This window comes from Equus asinus, chromosome 1 (genome assembly GCF_041296235.1).
Source record: "Equus asinus isolate D_3611 breed Donkey chromosome 1, EquAss-T2T_v2, whole genome shotgun sequence".
Lineage (NCBI taxonomy): Eukaryota > Metazoa > Chordata > Mammalia > Perissodactyla > Equidae > Equus > Equus asinus.
Window position 1 is genome coordinate 204,395,373 of NC_091790.1, and position 24,552 is coordinate 204,419,924.

The following is a 24,552-nucleotide window of genomic DNA, read 5'->3' on the forward strand; positions in this document are numbered from 1 at the left end:
TGAGGATGGGCATTTACCAGCAAGTCTGGGAGGAAGAGAGGTGCTATGTTTCTTCATCCGTAAAATGAATCATACCTGACTCATAGGAGTGTAGTGAGGATTCAGATGGTGCTCACAAAATGCCAGGCATGCAGTAAATAGCCTGCAAATGTTAGCTATTAATAATTATGATTTATTCAGGAATCTCCAGACTCAACCTCTAGCCAGTATCCTCTGCTTGTTGTAAGTGTTAATTTTTCCAAAATGGCTCAGGTCTAGTTGAAAGTGAAATGAGGCTGCGTTACCCATCAGGTTGTCAGTCAAATGCCACCGGTGACCTTCAGGTAACCTAGACTGAACTGGACCTGGCATTGACCAGTTGTCTTGTTGGGGAAACTCTTAGCAAGGATGGATCCTGGGAAAATTCTGGTTAAATGATCATAGATACCAGGTTGTCAGGCTTTGCTTAAAACTCCCAGGAGAGGCACGTCCGAGGCAGATAGTGCACAGTAGGTTTCCACCCAAACTGGGAACCGTGCAAAGGGAGACCCTGAGATCCAACACCGAGAGTGAGACACTGGACTCGGAGAGGATGGCCAGTGTGGGCGTGCTCTGGCCAAGTGATCAAGGTTAACAGCACCAGTGACACACAGAGACATCATTACACACAGTGTGACACCCTGAGGAGGGCACTCACCTTTGTGCTGTTCTTCCCAATAACGCAGGGCCCCAATCCAGTCAAGAGGGAACGCCAGACAGCTGGCTGCTGTTTTGCCTTTTTTACTGGGTTCAAGACTGAGCTCACCTGGAGTGTGTCATAGGGCAGAAGAAGGTCTTTGAGAGTGACCAGTGACAGGAAATATAAACTTTGATTAAAAATTATTAGACATAGAGACTCCCCCGACTGGCTCTCCTGAAGCAGAGCTCTCTGTAAGCTGCTAGTCACTCTGAGTGCCTTGGAGAAAAGCTGCTCAAAGGACTCCATGGGGAGCTTCTGCTCCCCATCAAGTTTCAGAGGGCCTCTCGGGCTTTTCTTTCCTCACACCAAGGACTCAATCCATTTGGAGACTAAATTATTCACATGCACGACAGAACCCTACTTAGCTGCCATTGCTATGAGTATTTGAGGTCCATACTGCAGACTCTTGGCTGGTGTTTTTGTATCCCTTTCACCCATCTTCTCCTAAGTGCTCTGGGTCCTGCTCAGTAGCTCAGTAAGTGCCCAAGAGCCCACTGTTTTCCATGTATGGAGCACCATAGCGTACGTTTGGAGCCTAGAGAAAGTAGTGCACCCAAGTTTCCTGGAGTTCTGTGGGGAGAGTGAACCAACAAAATAATGCCTAAGGAGCTCACAGCAGTTTCCCTGTGGCAGGGAGAGGTGGGGCTTGAAAAGCAAGAGGTTGCTGCTGGCTGGGGAGGTCAGAAAAAGCTTAGTCGACACACAGGACTCCCAGTATTTGAGGAAAGGGTGTTGGGAGGAGCAGAGGACACTCCAGGGGAAGCGAGGGGCAGGACAAGGTCTCAGGTCAGAGCACACGTGCCATGCTCTGAGAGCAGTGGGTCCATGGAACCGTCGGGAGAGAAAGATGCTTCCTGGAATTAAGCTTAGAGAAGTAGATGTGGCCTCTTGTGCATGAGCAAAGAGTCTGGTTTTATTTTATAGATAATAGAATCTCAAAGATTATTTTTAGGAAGGATAACTGTGGTAGGAATGGATACACATTGGAGCAAAGGGAAGTATGAGACAGGAAGAAAAAGTATTTAAGACCAGATTCAACTGGTGACAGTAACAATAGAATGGAAAGGGAAAATAAGAGAAATGTCATAATGAAAGCTTGCATAAGACTGTCGCCCACCGCATATGGACAGAAGAATGACTAGGAAGCATCTCTGATGTGAGGCAATGGGATAAGGTAGACACGTGTGACCAGAGATCAGGAGACCAGGGTTCCAGCACGACTTTTCTCCAACCGCCAGCTCTGTGACCTTAGGAAAGCCAGTTGACTTCTCTGGGCCACCGTTTAATCATAGATGAGAGAAGCAATAATGTCAGGGCTTGCTCCTTGAATTTACTTGAGAATGAAATAAGAATTGAGAGAAAACATTTGGAAAAGTTAGAAATATCATTCAAGTCATTATCCTCGTTAATATCTCTGAGCAACTGGAATCCTTGTGACTCATAAATTTTGCAAGTCTTGCCCAGCTTCAGGGGTGTGGAGGCGGTGCGGCTCGCTAGCATATGTGTGCTTCTGGAGGGAGATCAAAAGACTGCTTCGCCTCACTGCAGGAAGGGAATTTCCTATTTCCAGGCAAAACAATAAAAAAGAGCAATCTCTCCCCAAGAGCTTGTCTCCGAAAGACATGATTCTCATAAAAATTGTAATTGAGGCGTAACCATATGTGGTACATGAGCATTATCCTCAGTCCCCCTGCTGGGGGAGGAAGTTTCCACTGGCCGCAATAATCGTAAACGCCAGATAGCATCACAGCCTGTGTGATTACTTGGGCAAAGCATCCTGTGGCCGCCACTGCGTGTCCAGGCCTCCAGCACGGGCTGTAATTCCCCAGCCCCCGGCCGGTGCAGACAGAAAGAGTACCACCCAACCATGCGGCTCTGAACTAGGCAGATCTCCTACTGGGGGTGGGCGGTCCCTGGAACATCCTGCTGGCTACTTGGTACATAGAACCCGTGTTTTTCTCACCCAGATGCCGGCAGGAGATGCAGGACTGAAGATTGGAGCAGACGTTGCAGCTTTGGGAATTAGCAGCCTTTAAATGACAGTTGAGTTCAAAAGCCATCAAGAGTTCTACAGCTCTCGGGGTGATTAGTTTGTCATCGTGCTAATTCAGCATTAATTCGAGGAGGTGATAAGATCTTAGTACATGTCAGGGGTTGGTGCCATACAGCTGGGTCACTCTGTAATGAATGCTTTGTATAAATTATCTCGTTTAATCTCCACTGGTGCCTTCCAATGTAGGCCCTCTTATTATGCCTATTTTGGGGATGAGAAAACTCAGGCTTGGAGAAGGTAAACACTTTGAATAAAGCCACAGAGCTAAGAAACGACAGTTCCAGGATCCCACCAACCCAAGAATTTCACTCGTTTTGCCAGCTTTCTGCCATCCTGGGAATGAAACGCTGTGCCCCTCAGTTCTGCCTCTGTGCTTGGCCCTCCATACGTGTTTCTGGATTGACTCATCATGAATGGAACAAGGTGGTAGCATGGCATCTGCAGCCCAGCAAGAGAAGGAAATGAGCTGGACTAGATCCTCGGAGATCCTAGTGACCCTGCGGCTGATGCTGCGGGAGGAGACAGGGAAATGGAAGCAGTCAAGAACCGAAGAAGGGAGAAGTGGGGAGAAAGTGGCAGAAGATAAATGAAGAAGTTAAGAAAGTAGAGAGAAAGGGCAGAGGCAACTAATGGAAACAAGTGCTAGGCCTTAGAAAATACCACATGGTATCGCTTACACGTGGAATCTAAAGAAGGGAAACTTGTAAAAACAGAGTAAAGTGGTGGTTACCAGGGGCTGGGGGAGCTGCGGGAATGAGGAGATGTTGTTTAAGGGGACAAACTTGCAACTAGTAGGTCACTCCATCCTGGGGATCGAATACACAGTATAGTGAATACAGACGACAGCATTGTGTTATAGTCATGGAACTTGCTAAGAGACTAGATCTTAATCATTCCCACCACAAAAAAGAAAAGATGACTATGTGACAGCACAGAGGTGCCAGCTAACGCCACAATGGCAATCATATTACAATATAGAAAGGTATCAATATGTTGTACACCTTAAATTTACACAATGTCATAGGTCAAATATACTTTAATAAAAAAGAAGATTTGGCTTCATGAAATCATCTTAAGACAGGAAATGGCTTTCTTATATATTCACTTTGAAGTAGAGAAATGGGTTGGTGTAGGGAGTTGAGAAATTACACGTATGCGCTGCAGAGCGAAGTCCTAGATGTCGCCCCGACCAGGCTGCTGGGCACACAGGCTGTGGTTCACCTTGTCAACTGTCCTCAGAGGCTTTTGCCTCCTTCCCTCGAGAAAGGAAGCAGAGCTGTCCCCAGGAGGACACGTGCTTCCCCCAGGTGTCACTCACGTGGCAAAGACCCTCCAGACCCAGGGGTAACCTGTCTGTTCTAGGAATCAGGAGCAGGGGGTGTGGCCTGTGTACCCTTCTGGGACCCTCTCCTGCCCATGGCCTTAATTTCGCATCCTCCCAAGGGCCCACATTTAGTCTTATCTTTCTCTTATTCCTCTCAACCAAGGTTTCTCAACTTTGGTCCATTACAGAATAACGTTTTATATTTTATGGCCATGAACAAACATCTTCCTTTTCTTTCAAACTGTAGACAATCTCAGAAAAGACAATAGATAAAAAATTGTTATCTATATCTGCTCCCTCTTTTTATTACTGAGTCCTTGAAGGGATACCCAAAGGCATACACATGACCCTTGAGACTCAAAGAATTTTTCACAAACAAATTAAATTTTTTTTTTTGGTGAGGAAGATTGGCCCTGAGCTAACATCTGTGCCAATCTTCCTCTAGTTTGCCTGTGGGACACTGTCTCAGCATGGCTTGATGAGTGGTGTAGGTCTGCACCTGGGATCCAAACCTGTGAACCCTGGGCCGTTGAAGCAGACTGCGCAAACTTAACCACTATGCCACCAGGCTGGCCCCATGAACAGTTTAATTTCAAATAAAAGATCTCCCCACACTGCAGAGGAAAACAAGCTGTGTTTCAGCCAGACGTTGGAAGGGGAAGGAAGGGAATGGAAATCCAAGTGGTGAGAGCAGGAAGGAAGGGTTCCTAGGGGTTGAGCCATTCCTGAATGGTGTGTGTAATTAGAGGTTAAGGCTGGTATTTGTGCTAGCCTTTCTCCTCCACATCTCTCCACTTCCAGGTCTGTTCCGTCAAAGTCCTTGGGCACCTCCTTTTATCCTTCCCTGCCTCGACTGTGCTGGTTCCAGACTCAGAGACCTGGTCGAGTCCTGCAGGTTGAGATGTGTGTCTGCAGGGAGAGAGGGTGGGAATATTGGCCAAGGAGGGAGGAGTCAGCTCAGCTGTGATTCTTATGGGTTTGTGATTTCCTGAACACTGGCTTAAAGACCCAGCACTAGGGTGGCATAGGGGAGGGAGACGGGGTTAATTTCTAAATCATATAAAGAACTCATACAACTCAACAAAAAAATGAACAACCTGAAAAAAAAAACGGGCAGAGGATAGGAACAGACATTTTTTCAAAGAAGATAAACAGATGGCCAACAGGCACGTGAAGAGACACTCAACATCACTAATCACTAGGGAAATGCAAATCGAAACTACAATGAGATATCATCTCACACCCATCAGAATGGCTATAATTAATGAGACAAGAAATAACAAATGTTGGAGAGAATATGGAGAGAAGGGAACCCTCATACACTGCTGGTGGGAATGCAAACTGGTACAGCCACTGTGGAAAACAGTATGGAGATTCCTCAGAAAATTAAAAATAGAAATACTGTATGATTCAGCTATTCTACTACTCGGTATTTATCCAAAAACATGAAATCAATAATTCAAAAAGATGTATGCACCTCGATGTTCATCACAGCATTATTCACAATAGCCAAGACGTGGAAGCAACGCAAGTGCCCATCAACTGATGAATGGATAAAGAAGAAGTGATACATAGATACAATGGAATACTACTCAGTCATAAAAAATCGAGCCAGCCCTGAGGGCCTAGTGGTTAAAGTTTGGCATGCTCTGCTTTGGTGACCTGGGTTTGGTTCCTGGGCACAGAACCACACCACTCATCTGTCAGTGGCCATGCTGTGGCAGTGGCTCACACAGAAGAACTAGAAGGACTTACAAGTAGAATATACAACCATGCACTGGGGCTTTGTGGAGGAAAAAAAAAAAGGAGGAAGATTGGCAACAGATTTTAGCTCAGGGCAAATCTTTCCCAGCAAAAAAAGCCCACAAAATAGTGCTATCTGAAACAAGATGGATGGACCTTGAGGATATTATGCTAAACAAAATAAGTCATACAAAGAAACACAAATACCATATGATTTTACTCACATGTGGAAGATAAACCAACCAACAAACACATAGACACGGAGAACAGATTGGTGGTTACCAGAGGGGAGGGTGTGAGGGGAGGGCGAAAGGGGTAAGGGGGCACAAGTGTATGGTGATGGGTTAAAAACCGGACTGTTGGTGGTGAACACAATGCAGTCTATACAGAAACTGAAATATAATAGTGTACTCCTGAAATTTACACAATGTTATAAGCCAATATGACCTCAGTAAAATAATTTTTTAAAAAGTGCATTCCAAATAGTAAACAACTGCTTTAAGAGAGGAATTCTTGAAACAGAATTTTTTTATAAGCTTGGAATTGTCTTTGAGCTGATCACTAAATCATTTTTTCTTCTTTTTGGGCTAGAATATATTTCCCCATCTCTCCTGCGGTTAGGTGTGGCCAAGTGACAGACTGTATCTGTTTGAACGTGAGCATAAGTCAGGCGTCCACCAGCCATGCCAGGTCCTCCACGCTCCTCCTCGCCTGATGCAAACGGAAGTGTGGTCCTCACAGCTGTGAGATGAACGTGGCTGCTTCCCAGGTGGAGGGGCGTGGAGGTCCTTCTAGAGAAGAAAGGCTGCCTGCAGGTCAAGGACACTCACACTGAGTTTTACGTGAGTGAGGAATCAAGCTGAAAGCAAAGATTTATTTCTTATGGCAGCAAGTGGGGTTGACAGACAGCTTTCCGTTTCTCAGAAACAAGCTTTTCCACTAAAAAAACAAACCAGAACTGAACCTGGATTAAAAAGGAAAAGTAATAATCTGGGACAGACCAGATTTTAGAAGGAGAAAATAACATTAATTTATTCTTTAACCAGTATTTATTGAGTAGGCAATTATTCATTTGGGGAGTTCCAAGCAAAGGAGACATCATTAATGGGAAAACAGACATACCCCTGCCCTCACGCCGCTTACAATCGAGTAGGGAGGCCGACTAAAAATGGTTATAATTACATAATGAGTGTGGCTTTCATACATTCAAGGGGATGTGCTGTGAGGTGGTAAAACAGGATGACCTACTCACTCTTTGGGTCTCAAAAACGACTTCACCGACTCCACAATTTACAGTTTGAATCTGCATGGGAAGCTCTAACTTAATGTCTGGTGAGGGCAGTAGCGTGTGTGAGGGTCCTGACTCCAAGGAGATCTTTGCTGGAACTGAAAGAAGATTGGGGTACCCAGAGCACAGTGAGCCAAGGGCAGCGGTAGCTCAGGGCCGGGTCACACAAGGTCTCCGGGACCTTGATAAAGATTCTGTATGACAACCTATTTGTATGGTAAGCCACGTTCACATCCCTTTGAACAGGAAGTGATACACAAATAACACTTCAAGGGGAGCACTTTGGCTGCTATGTGTAGAATGGAATAGAACGGGTCACAAATGGATACCAGATAGGAGCCTATTGGTTTAGTTCAGGTGAACGGTTATGGGTACCCTGGACAGGAATTGGTAGTGAAGATGGAGATCGTTTGACAGAGTTAGATCCACATATATGGCTATGGAAGTGACAAGACCTGGTGAGGAATGGGTGTGAATATGAGTGACGGTGAGAAGACAAAGATGATGCCCAGATTTTTGGTCTGAGCATCGTTTATGGAGATGATGAAGACCAGGGGAGGAAAAGGTGAGTTCCCTTACCTGGTGTGAATGCAAGTCCAAGGAATTTACCCTCATTAAACATACACAAAAACTGAAATGTGATCATCTGGGGACTGTGTTTTGAAAAATTAACATGTTAGACCACGTGAAAAATATGTGGGAGCTATTGAGAATGAGAAGGACTTCAGATGATGAGGTATTCATGCTCTTACATTCAAAAAATGTCTTAGAAAACAAAGATTCTGGGCCATATTTGTTTCTTCAAAGGCAATTTTGGTCTTTAGTAAAGTTCTTAGTGAATTTTCTTCAGTGTTCTGGTGTTTTCTCAAACAAAACTCTGAAGGAATTGCCAATAGATGTTTATTGAACAGATATATTCCCTTGGTTTCTCAGAATTCAGAATATGGAAATGACAGCATCAAAAAAGCCCAAACTGTAATCAATTGTTTCTCCAAACAGTGGTCCATGAATCTGAAAGGAGAAAGAACTATTTCTCAGTTAGACAACTTCCGTCGATACCTTGGGCACTTTGCAGATACAATTTGCAGGAACAGTGTGGTGTGCTCTGATGTGGAAAAAGAAATGCAAGCAAACACAACAGCAGCGGTCCCTGTGTGTGTTCAAGCCCTGGGTCACACTGTCTGTTGCGGGTGACCGCATGTGAAAGAAGGGAAGTCTTTGAAGGAAAATAGACTTATGAGCCTGAAAGCCTATTATTTGCTTTAATACCATTCTCAGTGTATAAATTTTGTGCATATGTGAAGTTTCTTAAGCTGTAAAATATTGATTCTTGTTTTAATATAGAGAGCACTATTATATATGAGAAAGGAGGAGGTTAGACGGGACTCTCAAGCATTTTGCCCTAAGGATGAATGAATTTAATCAGCAATTTTTGTTGACGGTTGCAGCTGAGATGCGCTTGAGAGCGGGCGGAGGAGACCGGACTTTAGATGTTGGTAACAGACTCCCTGGGTAGCCAGAGGGTAGTCAGCAAAAGCAGAGAGGGGACAGGGAATAAAATATGAGTTTTCTTAACAAAATGAGAATTTCTCCCTTCTAGATTGTGAGCCCTGAGAGGGCAAGGCCACCGTCTTCATCTCTGCATTGCGCAGAGGTCGGCACAGCACATTAGTGTGCTTAGGGAATACTTACAGGGTGTAGAAGAGGCCCCGAGACATACTTTGCCTATTTTAATCCTAAAATTGGTCCCAAACTGCAGAGACCCCGAAAAAAGGACTCCTGTGCTGGCTGTTTTCATGGCTCGTCTAAATGCTCTGGAACTCCAGAATGGCCTGGAAGGAGCCCCAGCCAGAGAGGCTCTCTGGTCATCATTAACTGGACACCCAGCACAGGCTTCTGATGTTGGCAGTGGGTAGAGGCGGGAAGAAACCTCGAGCTGCTTACCCTCTCCTGCCTGTGTGATGAAGCACATGTTGATTCCTGTCTTTTGTTTGGGGACTTTGATTATTCTTTGAAAAAAATACTTTATTGAAATAGAATTGACATGTAAAAAGCTGCACGTATTTAACGTGTACAACTCCATGAGTTTGGGGATAAGTACACACCTATGAAAACATCATCACCATCAAGGTCATAACATGGCCATCACCTCCCAACTTGTCCTCCTGCTCTCTTTATCATTATTATTGTTACTATGATAAGAATGCTTAATGTAAGATCTACCTTCTTAGCAAATTTTAAGTATACAATGCAGTATTGTCAGCCACAGGCACTACGCCGTACATTACATCTCCAGAATGTGTTTATCTCGCATAACTGAAACTTTGTACCCTTTGACCAACATCTCCCCGTCTCCCTCAAACCCCAGGCCCTGGGAACCACCATTCTCCTCTCTGTTTCTATGAGTTCGACTCTTAGGTCCTCATATAAGTGAGATCATGCAGTATTTGTCTTTCTGTGTCTGGCCTATTTCACTTGGCATAATGCTCTCCACGTCCATCTATGTTGTCATAAATGATGACGTCCTTCTTTTTAAGGCTACATATCATTCCATTGTATGTATATGCCACATTTTCTTTGTCCATTCATCAGTGGATGGACATTTAAGTTGTTTCTACATCTTGGCTATTGTGAACAATGCGGCAATGAGCATGGGAACGTAGGTATCTTTTTGAGAGGCTGACTTTAATTCCTTTGGAAATGCACCCAGCAGTGGGATTGCTGGGTCATGTGGCAGCTCCAGGGCTGTGTTTGACTCTCCTCATCAAGCTTTCAGAGACACAGCAGTACAAAAACCACTGGGAAATTCGTACTAAGAGAAATTATACCAAGAGCTGATTTCTGACCATAGAGAGGAAAGGGTTTCAGAGATACTTAATAAGTGGAAAACAGGAAAAGTTTCCACTTTCCCTGAAGAGCTTTTTCGGTCTCTCTCTCTCTCTCAAACAGATACGGCATGATGGAGTTACTCTTAAAGAAAAAGAGCAATTAAGTTTTGGGGCCTTGATTAAATGAGAGAATAGACTTATCATTAATTGATTTGTGGAATGATATGGGGGTGGCAGATTTGGGAGGGAAAATCAAGAGTTACATTTTGAGTGTGTTATGTTTGAGATGTCCATCAGACCTCCAGGAGAAGATGTTTGCCCAGAACTCAGGAAGAGAACATATATGTTTGGCCAACTCTGCATTTGACTGGAAGTCAAAGCCAGAAGAATGGATGAGATGACCTAGCAGGTTAGTGTAGATAAAGAGCAGAGAGGCTTGAGAACTGAGTCCTCAGGGAATCCCAAATTACTGGTCAGGGAAATGAGTAAGGGGAGACGGAGAAGGAGTGGCCAGTGTGACAGGATGAGAACTGAGAGTGTGGCTTCCCAGGGGCCAAGTGAGGGCAATGTTTCATGAGAATGAGAGGCACCGATGGTGGGACATACTGAGTTGAGTAAGATGATCCTGGTGAAAGGGCCATTGGATTTGATGACATGGAATTGACCTTGCCGAGGGTGATTTTGGTTTTATTATGGAGATAGCCTAATTGGAGTAGTTTCAAAAGATAATGATGGGAAAGGATGTGGACTCAGGGATTGTGGACTATCTTTTGGTGAATCTTGATATAAAGGAAAGTGGACATGTGGAGAAGATGCTGGAGAGACATGTGAGTTCAGGGAGGTTCTTTTATTACTGTTTTTAAAGATGGGAGCATCTTTGTATGATCATGGAAATAATCCATAGAAAGGGAAATTTATGATGTGAGAGAGGATGCTATAGTGATATCTTTGAGGAGAGTAGAGGGGACTGAATTCAGGACACAAGTGGAGGGAAGGATTGTCCTTAGATACAAGCAAATAGATGCTGACAAACAGCAACCTTCAGGAAAAGAGGGGATTGGCTTAGTGGTCCATCGATGAGTGTAACAATGACAGGTAGCTAATGATATTGTCTAGTGCAAGAGGTTCAAAGAACTGGGTTGATTTCCTGAGAAAGAGGGGTGATGATCTAGAAGCCACGATGAGCCCACTGGTTCAAGGGGCTTGAAAGAACAGGCTGAAGGCAATGCAGAGTCCTCGACAGTCAGCCAGCCCAGCTAGAGGAGAAAGGTGAAGGGAATGTTCAGAGAAGAGATTGAAATAGAGAAGATTTTCCTAATGACCTCGAGTTCTAGAAAGCACATTGGAAGGACTTGGGCTATATGGGGGCATGAGGGCTCAGAGATACACAAAGCTGAATGGGGTGAGCTTCTGGTTGATAAGGAATGACGGTGAAATTAGTCACTGGTAAATATATGATGAAGGGTATGGTAGAGTAGTTTACAAATTTTAGTGGTGAGGCTGTGCATACTGGGAGCAAGGAGGAGAAGCTACCTCCAGAAGCCAGCAGGATTCTGTGTGTCTCCAGTCCCATCACTCTGCTGGTGGCGTGGAGCCTAGCGGATGGCAGTGGCATGCAGGGGTCTGAGGGTGTTCCCCGGCAGCTTTGCTGAACAAGGCTTCCTCATGTGGTTGTGTGTGTGGTACAACCGGGGGAAGCTATGTACATTCACTCCATGTGAATGGTGCCCTGAACAATGCTAGCTCATTCTTTAGAGATCAGTGGCACCAGGCACATGTGGGGCTCCTTATTGTTTCTCCTTTGACTGAGGAGGAAATTGAGGAGCAGAAGAGTTCAGTGACTTTCCCAGTTTCACAGTACTTTTGTTAATGGAATCAGATTTGGATTCGGGCATTTGCAGTCTTCATCTTGTTGCTGCCTCTTGAGTGCCAAGAGTCTCTTGTCCTGCTGTGGCTACTATTAACAGCCAGAGCCAAACAAACATTAAAACGCGCTGGACGGGAAGAGAGTCAACGTATATAAGAGAAAAATTTAAAAACAAAAGCTGCCTTTAATATTACAGGCTTTCCATTAATTTTCTTTTTAAATTAAAACTCGTGTTTTCAGCTCCTTGCTAAAACTCTGCACTGCATTTGAATTCCCAAGCTCAGAGCTTCCAGCTCAGTAATTGTGCTTGAGACCTGTTGTGTACCACTTTAAATACTCTCTGTCTACCTCTTATTGCAGTCAGTGCTGCGGTGACAAATCCCATGCAGGTACACCCTGACGACACCTGGCCAGCAGCCCTTGACTCTGCCCCTGAGCTTTTTGAGCGGCTTCAGTAGGCAAATGGCACGTGTGCAAACTGGAGCCAAAGGGAAACTGATGCCCCTGATCGGTGGCAGATGGGGGTCATGCGAGGGTACTCTCCCCATCTCTCTGTAGCGCAGATGGTTCTGAGAACCGCGACGCAAGCCTTCTCTGAAATGCTGATGAGATGGAGCAACTAGTCACCACAGTGCCGGTCAATGTGATGATGTATCCTGGTCATGCCGCTCCCTCCTTTCCTTTTTACTTCTGCTGTTCCTTCACTCCTGCTTCTTGGGATCATGTTCCTAAGTAAACTATTCACACACAAGCTCTTTTCTCAGCTCTGCCCAGGGGAGTGTGTACATGAAGAGGGATGTGTTTCTGTAGACGTGTGGGTTTTGGAGAGTGAGTTGGCCAACTGGCTGCGTGAAGGAGCAGAGGGACCTGGAGTTCTAAGCATTCCTTGCACAAACTTTCGCCCATCTCCTGTTTAGCCCACCCCTCAGTCCTAGTTTCAGTGGTACCTGGGGTGTTTGATTCTGGGGCTTTTCCACAGTTCAGTGGCGTGAATCACCTTGCTTTTTATTGATGCTTTCTCTGCAGGAGATTAGGTTTCAGCTTTTTCCACTCTGATATATTATTTACCACCTACGCATCTGCTTTGCCTCTTCTAGAATTTTGTTGACATTTCTCATCTGGCATCATCTCCTCAATGGTTCTTTTTGTCCTTGTAGGATCATCCCATAAAGTCAGCCATTTGCTTTCTGTTTAGTGGGGTTCCCAGAGGGATTGTAGAGAGATAAGACACGCATCTCTGTGCCATACTCACCCTGGAGCGCAGCATTTTCCTTGATACCTAGTGTGACATGAAAAGTGTGAAACCTGAGCTCTAGTCCATGTAACTGGCAATTAATGATGAGATTTGGGGCAAGACAATGACTATCTCTGTGGCTTGGTTTCCGTGTCTGTAATGTTAGCTGTGTGAATTGATCTCTAAGATCCTTCCAGCTCTAAAGTGCTATTGATATCTAAGCTCCACCTTTGGACCTCAGGAAAACTCACAGAAGCTACTAACGCTTAGTATCTTAAGGCAGAATTGGATTAACCTTCTGGTTTAGGGAGACCATGTTCTGTACTCGCCTCCCAGGAAATGCCTGGATTGATGAGATTGTCATCTCCCCGGGGCCCTGGAGGCAGCATTAACTCTGCAGGAACGTTCATGTGTAGTGTGTTTCTCTCTCTAGAATTCACTTGATATTTTCTCCCCTTTGGCACCTTCAGAAAGCTTTGTAGAACACTGGCCTTCAATTATACGGAAATTCCTAGGCTTTGTATTCATATTTTCTTCCTTTTTCTAAGATTACCTATATTTTCTGGAACAGATCTAGATTGAGGGGCTGAGAAATGGACTCTAAATCCATAGCCTATACACAAAGACACACATGTTTATATATGCACACACACTCACACGCACACATACACACAGAGCAATGGGAATATTCCAGTTGTCTTAAAGTCCTACATTCTTCTGTGCTGGGGAAGTGTATTTGCACGCTGGGAGTGTAGCTTCTCTCTAACTTATCTGTTAAAATCCATTCCTTATTGTTCCCACTCTCCCTTTTCCTTCCCTACAAATGATTTGACAGCCACTGTGTGTCAGGCTCTGGAAACCATTTTTGAATTCTTCCAAAGAACATGAGCTGTCACAGAAAGAGAAGTATTTGGCTATGTCAAACCCAGAATAGCGCCCTGTCTCCGCTCAGGACCTGAGTGTCTCCTATTCACCCTTCACATTCAGCTCAGATGTCACTTCCTTTGCAAAGATTCCCTCATTGTCCCAGACAAGGTTAGACACTCCCTCCTTTGTGTGCTCCTAAATGATCTTATAATTCTATTGCAATATATACATTTCCATTAGGATAAATATCACCTCGAATGATAATTATACATGAGAAACAAGATATTAACATGAAATTCGTGCCACTTTTGGCTGAGGCCCCAAAGGCTGGGCACACAAAAAGCATCACCACATTTTACAGAGAGGAGCTAGATGGCTGCTGCAGGACTTGCTTGGGGAATGAACTAGAACAGGTGATGTCAGTGTTAGTTAATTTTCTACGTCCAACCCATAAAAGAAGGTGAGCTTGAAGAGAGTGAGGAAGAAAATCCTTTTGGGGAGGGTTTTCAGAGTGATAAGTCTCCCCTCCTCTCTGCCACTGCATCACCCCTGTGGGGTTGGGAAATGAGTGTCGTATTCAAGAAAACCACAAGGAGGCTCCATCAGTTTCTACGGAGTGTGCAGAATATACAGCCTGGTATCTGATATCCCCTCGGCAAGCAGGAAGGCGGGAGGGTGTGTCTGGATCTCCATGACCCGCAGCAAAGCTACATATTTTCTGAACCTTCTGAATGGAAGATGCCTGGGGGTTGTTCTAAAACAGATTCATTCCAAGGGGACCTCCAGGTGGGAACAGGATCCCAAGAGAGAGGCAGTCTACAGAAGCTCTGGGCAGCGGGGAGAATCCTAAGCGGCCAACTCTAGGGCAGGCATTGCTCAGCTGAAAAAAGTGGCACCAGAGCACCCAGACTAAGAATCTTGAAGAAGGCACAACACACACACACTCACACACATACACAATACTCACACACACGCACAGAGCTTGTTTAGTTGTCTATGCAGCCCAGGGGCATCGACGCCAAATCCCCACTGTACCCACCTTGTGAATGTAAGGAGCACCTTCGCTCTTGATCCTCCTTCCCCTCCGTCCAATCTTGCAAGGGTCAGAAATAGGAGCTGGTGAGTTGGGGATGAAATTGTGTGAAGAAACAAGAACAGCCTGTGCTCTCCTTCTGGTCTCCCCTACCTGGTCACAGTGCAGCAAGTAGGCCTCAGCTCTTCCATCCCCTTCTTCTAGCCTATACCCTGACTGCCTTTTTCTCTCCCTTATCAGGATCAACCCCACCCTTCTGAACTCAGTGGAAGCACGCATCTAAGATGAATCCTCTCCTGGACGATTTCCATCTCTGAGATTCCTCACCTCTGGTGAGCACCAACATGTCTAGGGATGGGACACAGGGCACAGTGGACCCCATAGCACATCGTGCAGAAGAAGGGGGAAGCCTTGCCCACAGTAGACTAGGTCATCAGTGGAGCATCTACAAGGGGGATAGGTCATAGGGTCCAAGTGGCATGACCAGCTCTATTTGGTTCAGATGGCAGTTAGTAGCAGAACACCCAAATGAAGGTTGCAGAGCTCGGGCCCAGATAGGGGAATCTGGGAATGCAAGATCTTGGGTTAGGCTGTCTGCTGCCACCACGTAGACAGTCCTGCCAGCCAGCAGCTGCTGCCGGGCTGGGATTCAGAGGCAGAGTCTAGTGCCTGAAGAAAGAGCCCTGTGCACTGGAATAGGTAAGGAATGTGACGCTTTTATTTATTCATCCATATAGTTCAGTTTCACTTTAACAAAATTCAGTGTGGCTGACATGATTCTAGACTGGTAGTTTTCAAATATTAGACTGCGTAGGCATCACTCAGGGAGCTTATTAAAATATCCAGATTCTTGGGGCTCCGTGTAATTAGAGAGTTTGGGGGTGCCCTGGGAAGGAGCATCGTAACAAGTTTCCCAGGTGACATGACACATGGTCCCTAGACCACCAGGCATGTGACCCAACTCTGACCAATTTCCCTTTTGCTAAAAACTGAACACAGGCTTCGTCTTTTCTGTATTCTTCCCTCCAAGTGTTATGTAATTGAAGCTGAGCCTGTGGGTGAGCAATTCAAGAGGGGCCGGGGGACCAAGGTTGCAATTAGGTTTTTCTGCAGTAGCGTGACAACGGATTATTTCAGCCTGCAGAGAGGCAGGTGGGACCCATTCTAACAACGGGCAGAATGGTCTGTGAGTCACCCTCCCGTCTTACTAAATGTTTGCCCACACGGAAGATTTGCTCCATCACTTGGTAATGATGCTGTGAAATTGCGCCTCCTACTTGGAACTGCCTACTGAGTAATTTATAGGACACGGAGGATGAGGAAAGTAATTAGGTTTTGTTTTTTGTTATTGCTGAGTGATTCAAACGCAGTTGTTTTCTCGTCGTTCCTGATTTCTGAAAAGTATACTGCTCTGTCACATTCACATTTAGAAGCCAGAGGATGTTTACAGTTTCTCTGCAAAACAACTTCTTTCAAAGCTATTTTTCTTTCTGCATACAGCAGCGATTAAAAATAGAAACCATTAGCCCCAGAGGGAGTTGGGTGTAGATCCTCTGGGTGCTGAACAGCTAAGGTAGTTTAGGAAAAAACCCATTCTCTTCTTTATTTCTGGTAAAGGAGGCAGTATTTCCAACAGGTGGAATTTGGGGGGAAAAACCCAAACCTGTGGTGTTTATGTTTCTTAGTGGTACAAATTATTCCTCAGACACTGACTGGGTGAAAGACTTGAATGCCAAACTGCATGCAAAGAAGATGCTGTCTAGCAGATGCTGGTGTGGTTTGTGTTGTGTTTTCTCAAGCAATGGATAGTTTCTAGATGACCCATACTGTGTTTTTCTTTCCCTTGTAGATAACAACACTCTTGTTATCTAGAGCCTCAAGAATAGAACAAAGCAGACCAGCCTGTTGTGGGACTGAAATTATACACTAGCTTCATGAGCATTATGGCTAAATAGCCTCATTCATTCAACATGTATTCATAAGGAGCTCTATGCTGGATATTGTTCTGAGCACCGGGGACACATCAGTGAACAAAACAGCCTAAATTCCTGCACTTATGCAGCTTACATTCTGATGAGGTTATAGTTTGACCCCTGGGCCCTTAATATACTGGTTTAGCTATGACTTTGGAAAAGCTGATAAAACTCTCTGAGTCTGAATTTCTCCATCTGTCAAACGAATTCCTTCTGCTATGAGTGCCTCCCAAATTTTCTTTGACATAAGAATCCCCGGGCGTGCCTGACGAGCCTGTCTCCCATGGAGACTCTGATTCAGTGTGTCTAGACTGACCTTCTCCAGTAGAAATGTAATATCAGCCACACATGTAATTTCAAATTTTCTAGAAGCCACATTTAAGAAAAAGTATAAAGAAATAAATGAAATTAATTCTAATATCTTTTATTTAATCCTGTGTGGTCAAAATTATATCATTTTAACATGTAATCAATATAAAAATAGTAATGAGATATTTCACATTCTTTCTTTGTACTATGTCTTCAAAATCTAGTATGTATTTTACAATTACAACACAACTCAACTCGGAGTAGCGACAATTTCAAGTGCTCAGTTGCCACTTGTGGCCAGCGGCCACCATCCTGGACAGCACAGGTCTACATGGAGCCTTGGAATCTGTCCATGTAACCCGTGGTCGTGGCAATTCTCTTGATTGAGGAAGTGTGAGAAACACTAGACTCTGTGTTCTCTACGGGAGCTCCAGATTCTAATATTCTGTTAGAATAAGAGGCTGGGGGGAGGACATAATGGGTCTACCCCTCAGCTAACAATTACCACATGTGTGTATTTGCAGAACATCAATTTCATATCTTATTTACTCCCCCATTTTCTTTTGCTCCCATCCTTTGTGTTTTTAAGCTGACAGTTGGGGATTCTTAAGAATGACATAATGGTGCTGGAGATGATCCACAGAAGATTTTAAATGATCAAGGGGATGGGAGGCTGTCTTACGAGGCTAAACTAGAAAGAACAAAACTCTGCAAACTGGAAAAAGAAGGCTGAAAAGTGAGGGTGATCAAAGTCTGTAAAGTCATGAAGTAAATGGAAAGCTTGAACATGAACGTTTCAAACATTGCAGAACAATGGGGCCTGCTGGATAGCTTGGAATAGCTTTAGGACAAATAAAGAGAAAAACAATACATCTTTAGACAGCAGATACAGAACGCAAAGAACTCATTCCCTGTGGTATGGCAAAGGATATAATGCAAACAGATGCAAGCAATGTTTTTGTTTGAGCCATAATTTCTTACAATATCTTAAAACATTCCATATCTCCTTAACAAGTATTTAGGTTTGGTTTTAGACAGCACACTTTCCATCTGTCCATCCATCCATATACCCACACATCTGTTCATTAATGTTGTAAGGGCCTACTCCGTGGAGCAAGTTTTGTTACAGGATTTAATATGTAGAATTTCATTTAAAACAGACAACAGTTCTGCAAGGTAGATGCTATTATGTCTATTTTATACATGGGGAAATAGGCTCAGAGAGGTTCAGTGACCTGTTCAAGTTCATTTGGCTGGCAAGTCATTTTAGTGCTTGGTTTCAGACTCCAAACATTTTAACTAAGTCCAATGGTCTTCACAAAAGACAGATGTGGAGCCAGATGTCCACAAGGCTGATCCAGAGTGTTCTTAGGAGCAAACTGGGAGGGTCCTCTCTCAGAAGATCTATCACCAGGGCTGAATTCAGCACACCTGCCAGGACCTCGCAAGGCCAAAGCCAGCATTCGCACGTGCAGGGTTGTGGAAATCCCCTGGCAGTGTTTCTGGGAGCTTCTGGGTTGCTATCACACGGTTCCAGATGTGTTCAATCCATTTGGTTTGTTGACTTTTCTTGGGGCAACACAGTGTGGCGACCTCTAGGAGATACTAAACGTTGTTAAAATCACAATAGGACACAGTATCAAAACTAGAGGAGACCAGGAAGATCGTCTTTCCCAGTCTTATTGTTCACAGTAATGGTCCAACTGCTACGTGACGGTGACCTTGGGCCAGAGCTGGGATTAAAATTGACAGTCTGACTCTCAGTCCAAAACTCTTTCCAAGCTGGTAGTCTCTGCAAATGATACTCTTTCATTATTATCTCATATGCAAAGTAACTCGGAATTTGACATTTCATTTCTTGACACTTGATGGAGCCTGAAATATGTCACAATGGACTGAAAAATCATTAGGATTAATAATATGCAAAAATGATTTACAGCTTGTAATTAAAGATTTAATATTGCAAAAATTATTCTGGGTGACTTCGGAAAAGAGGCTTAAATTTCTCCCATTTGTTTTTGCTGCATTGTACTAACATACAGGTCTTTGCACCTGCTATTTTCTCCATCTGGAATGCCCTCCTCACTCGTCTTTCTCCATTGGGTTCTGGGATACCCAATGTACACTGGTAGGAACAGAATAAACTATGCTGCAGTAGCATGCACACCCTAGAATCTCAACCCTTGGATGTGTAAAGACCGCATTTCTCGCTCACAATACTGTTGATGTGGGTTGAGTGGATCTCTTGCATGGCTCTCCTGCTGGGTCCCCTGCGTGAACTCCCTCGCATGAGGTCTCCTTCAGGGCTCTCCAGCACGGGCTCTCCTAACAGGATCTCTAGAATAGCTCTCTTGCAAGACTCTCTTGCATGTTCTGCTGTATGCTTCTCTTATTGACATGGGCTCTCTTATTGGCAGTGACTCGGGGATCTAAACTGTTTCCATCTCATACCTATAACATCTTAGAGTCCTTTCCTTTTAGCCACATGGAAAGACAGAGAAGGATCAGGGAGAGACAGAGAGAGAGAGACTAAAGAAGACAGACATACTTGTGTTTGCCTCAGACTTCAGACAATAAGAGCCACCCCAGAAGCACTGGGTCTGGGAAGTGAGGAGCAACAGTCTCTGCCATGTCAGATCTGGATTTTGTCCCCCTGCCCCTGTCACCCTTCAAGAAGCCTTTCTTCCCTAAGAACTTGACTCAGCAAGATTGGTCCTAAGGGTCTGTTGGCAGGAGTCTTTGTTCGCTGACAGGACTGGAAGCTCGTTCAGGGAAGGGAGCTTGTTAATGTCTTTTATATATAATGCTGCCACATTTTCTGCTTCCCTTCAAACTTTGCCTCCACTCCTCCTCATTCTTCCCGCTCATGGTACTGAGCATAATGCTTTGCTCATCATAGGTGATCAATATAGGCTGGATAGTGAGATGCTGTGTTTCACTGAAGATAGAAGGTTGGAGTCTACTTTAGTGGTGCATATGGGTAGGAGAATGAGAGAGATCATGGGTTGCAATTCGCTAATCTTTGGTCAACAGTGTTGCCCTAATCGTATAAGCTAATTCAGTCTTTGGCTGTATTGTGGCTCCGGAACATGGAAGGTGACAATTTCACCCATCTTGGAGTATTGCGTTCATATTTGGGAAGCACGAATGGAGAGAGTCAAATAAATGATTAGGTGAAGGAAGTGGAACCTGGAAAAGAATCATGAAAAATATGACACCTATTTTCAAATATTTGTAAGTCTGTATTATAGGTTTAGGTTGACAGAAGTTAATATTTTTGACTCCAGGAACAAAGCATAATTTATAAAGAGGTAGGTTTGGGTTCCATGTACAGAAGAAAGTTCAAATTAACAGAAGGATTCTGAAATGGAATTGGAACTGTGAATTATTGGCATGGAAATGCATGAGTGGAATCTGGTATCCTGCTGGGCATGTGGTAAAGTTCTAGCATCCGATGCAGTGTAGGAATAGATGACATAATTTGGGTTCCTCCCCGAGATTCTATTGTTCCATCTTGTCTTCTAGTCTTAGGTGAGCCAATGGAATTGGCTTTCATGCTTAAATTGGGTTGGGAGAAAAATAGTGTCCTTTTCAGACCTTTGATAACTGAAAAAGAAGTAAAAAAGTATACCTGAAAGAAAACATTACTATTGGCCATCATCCAGTCTCCTAAATCTAAATCCTGCTGGTGCCCTGAGGTCCTGATCAGACCCCACCCCTCCCCTGTGGACTGCGGACCTCAGCCACACCCATGCCCTGGACTCCTGAGCACTGGTATTCTGTACCACAGAAGACAAGACGTCCCTGAGTATCATTACGAGCCACACGAGTCATTTCATTCATGTTAGTGCCATTTCTTACATAAATGGTAAGCTCCTTGAGGGCGGTTACTATGCTCTTTCTTTTTTTAAAATTTCCGTGCTTTTCATTTCTAAAGAATTTTTTAACTACTTTATTGAGGTATGATTGACTCGTAAAAAGCTGCAAACATTTAATGTATACAGCTCAATGAGTTTGGGGATAAGCATACACCTGTGAGACCATCACTGCCATAGAGGCCAGAGACACATCCATGACTTCCCAAAGTGTCCTCCCCTCTCTTTATTGTTTTGTCTGTGTGTGTGGTAAGAACACTTAACACACGATCTACCCTCTTAGCCGATTTTAAGTATACAATACAGTATTGGTAGGTACAGGCTGTATGCAGTATAGTAGATCTCTAAAACTTACTTATCTTGTATAACTGAAACTTTGTACCCTTTGACCAACATCTCCCCATTTTCCCCTCCCCCAGTCCCTGGGAAACCACTATTCTACTCTCTGCTTTCATGAGTTTGACTACTTTAGATTTCACCTGTAAATGCATCATTCAGCAGCTTTCTTTCTGCCTGGCTTATTCCACTGAGCACAGTGTCCTTTAGGTCCATCCACATTGTTGCAAATGGCAGGATTTCATCTTTTTTAAGGCTAGGTAATATTCAATTCTATGTATATTCCACATTTTCTTCACCTATTCTTCTGTTGACGGATATTTAGGTTGTTTCCATATCTTGTAAATAAGGCTGCAACGACCATGGGGGTGCAGGTATCTCTCTGAGATCTGGATTTCAATTCCTTTGGATACGTACTCAGAAGTGGAATTGCAGGATCATATTGTAATTATGTTCTTAATTTTTTGAGGAACTTCCATACTGTTTTTCATATGACTATACCAGTTTACAATCTCATCAACAGTGTACCAGGGTTCCCTTTTTTCTACATCCTTGCCAACACTTATCTTTTGTTTTTAAATAATACCCATCCTAACAGGCATGAGGTGATATTGTGGTTTTGTTTTGCATTTCCTGATGATTAGTACTGGTGAACATCTTTTTATATTTCTGTTGACCATTTGTATATCTTCTTTGGAGAAATGTCTACTGAGATCCATTGCTCATTTTTTAATTAGGTTATTTGGTTTTTTGCTATCGAGTTGTATGAGTATCTTACATGTTCCGGATATTAACTCCTATCAGATATATGGTCTTTAATCCACTTTGAGTTAATTTTTGTGTATGGTGTAAAATAATGGTCCTTTTTCATTCTTTTGCATGTGGATATGTAGTTTTCCTAAAACCATTTATTGAAGTGACTATCTTTCGCAATTGTGTATTCTTGGTTCCATTGTTGAAGGTTCGTTGATCATATACACATGGGTTTATTTCTGGGCTCTTGATTCTGTTCAATTGGTCTATGTATCTGTTTTTATGCAGTTCATTATTACAGCTTTGCAATAGAATTTGAAATCGGGATGTACAATGCCTCCATACTTCCTAGGGGATTCAGTGCGAGCAGCCTGCAGAAACAAACCTTGCTAATTTACGACCTCAAGCCTAGACTCTGCTTAAACTCCTCACTAATTACATACCGCAAACCTAAGTTCCTCTGTCCTGTCAATTTTTCACAAATTTATGTTTCTATGTGTAAAAGATACATATACTGCCTGTCTTGCTCACTCTCCAAGTATCATTTCTTTATGGTCCCCAAAACGTAGGTATTTAACTGGGCTTTCTCCGTTAATCTGATCTTGTGTCAATTTTACTGTTGGTCCAGCCACAAGAACACAAGAAGGGAAGAAGCAGATTCCCCGCCCCGACCGCGGTACCAGTGGGGAGGGGGAGGTGGCCAGATTCAGGACACATTTTAAAGATAAGGCCAGCACAGCTTTCTCCTGGACTGGATGTGGGTGTGAAGGAAAATGGATTTAAAGATTATTTTTACATCTTTGGTCTGAACATTTTGGGTGAATGATGGTGTCTCTTTCTCATTTCTGAGTAGACCTGGATTCTGGTGATTTCTCTAGTCGTAGAATCTGGGTAACATCAAGTTATTGAAGTGGAGTGGGTTCCATGTTAAAATTACTACCTTGCCAAGGTCGTAACCAGAAAAATAAATGCTTTTAGCTCCTAATGACCTTCATAAAGTATTCTAAGGAGATCATACTCATTAGCTCTGGCAGGCAATTGATTTGGGAGAAGGAATGTGACTCAGAGGCAGGCTGGCGCGTGCTCATTAGCAATGCCAGGTGGTTGTAGTGAGAAGGGCGACTCTGACTTCAAACGAGGGCCAGGGAATAGAAGGAGTGTCTATCAGAGGAGAGGAGTCACACTGGCTTCCTTTTCTCATTTAGGAAAAGCTCTTCACTCTGTCCTGTAACTCATTCACACAGCAACATTTATAGAGTGGTCACTATGAGCCAGGGCGTGTTCTGGGTGCTTCCTCTGCTTCATAAGAAGGATCTAGCCAGTGGTGGAAGGTCTAGCGAGGACATTCTATAACGTGGATCTCAGCAAACCACAAGGATGGGGCAGACAGGAGTAATTTGCTTCAGTGGTAGAAAAAAAGAGAAATTCCACAGAGGTGGTCATTATCATCTGGAAAAGAGTATGCAACAATCCACAGAGAATGAATTTCACAAACAGGATTCCAGTTGTTAAAAATGTATTGGGGAAAGGACAGCCTTGTAAGACCTCAGGCCTTGGGGACAGGTTATGGCCAATGGATAAAGGAAAGTCTCAGTTTTTAGAAGGCAAGTCAGAAACTGAACTAACAGAAATTGGGCCTCCTGTGTGGCCTGCTCTTTAGGGATTTGGCAGAAAACCAGTTTAAGGGGTACCTTATCAGAACGGAGAAAGCAGCCCAGCTGATGTAAGCCCCTCCACTTGGCCCAGAACTCCTGTGATTTCCCTTTCCAAGGACAGGATTAGACCCAGAGTCTGAGGCCAGTGGTCAAATGCTTCCAGCTGCAAAGATTCATCAGTTGCTGGGGCGGGGAGCCAAGAACAGCCACAGAGAAAGTTCACTGTCATTAAGTGATACTGCTGGGAATTAACAGGACCAAGACACCACCACAAAGAATATCACTTGTAAGGGTAGGGCTTTCCTCCTCACTTAGGAATCACTGTTCTGGAAAACTCAGTTAGAAGTTAGCATTGCCTTTGCGTTGGTCAATCAGTGGTGCCAGTTGAAAGGTACATAGACCAAGGTCAGTGGTGTGGGTCATACAGGCTAAGCACTTAGGGCAAAGTCATGGTAAGGAGACCTTGTAGGAAAACGTGACAGGAGAAAGGATCAGGGAGACACAGTGCCTTGTTTGATACAAGAATCGGAGAGAACTGGATTTGTCTTGAGTCTTCTGGGTACTGTGGTTAAGGGAGTGACTTGACAGATCGTGTTATGGCAATTTGTCAGAACTACCAAAAGTTATGCCTGGTGGAAGTCTGTTCAACAGCGGCTGGATTCCAAGGGCGAGCGTCCCAGGTAGCAATAGCCAGAC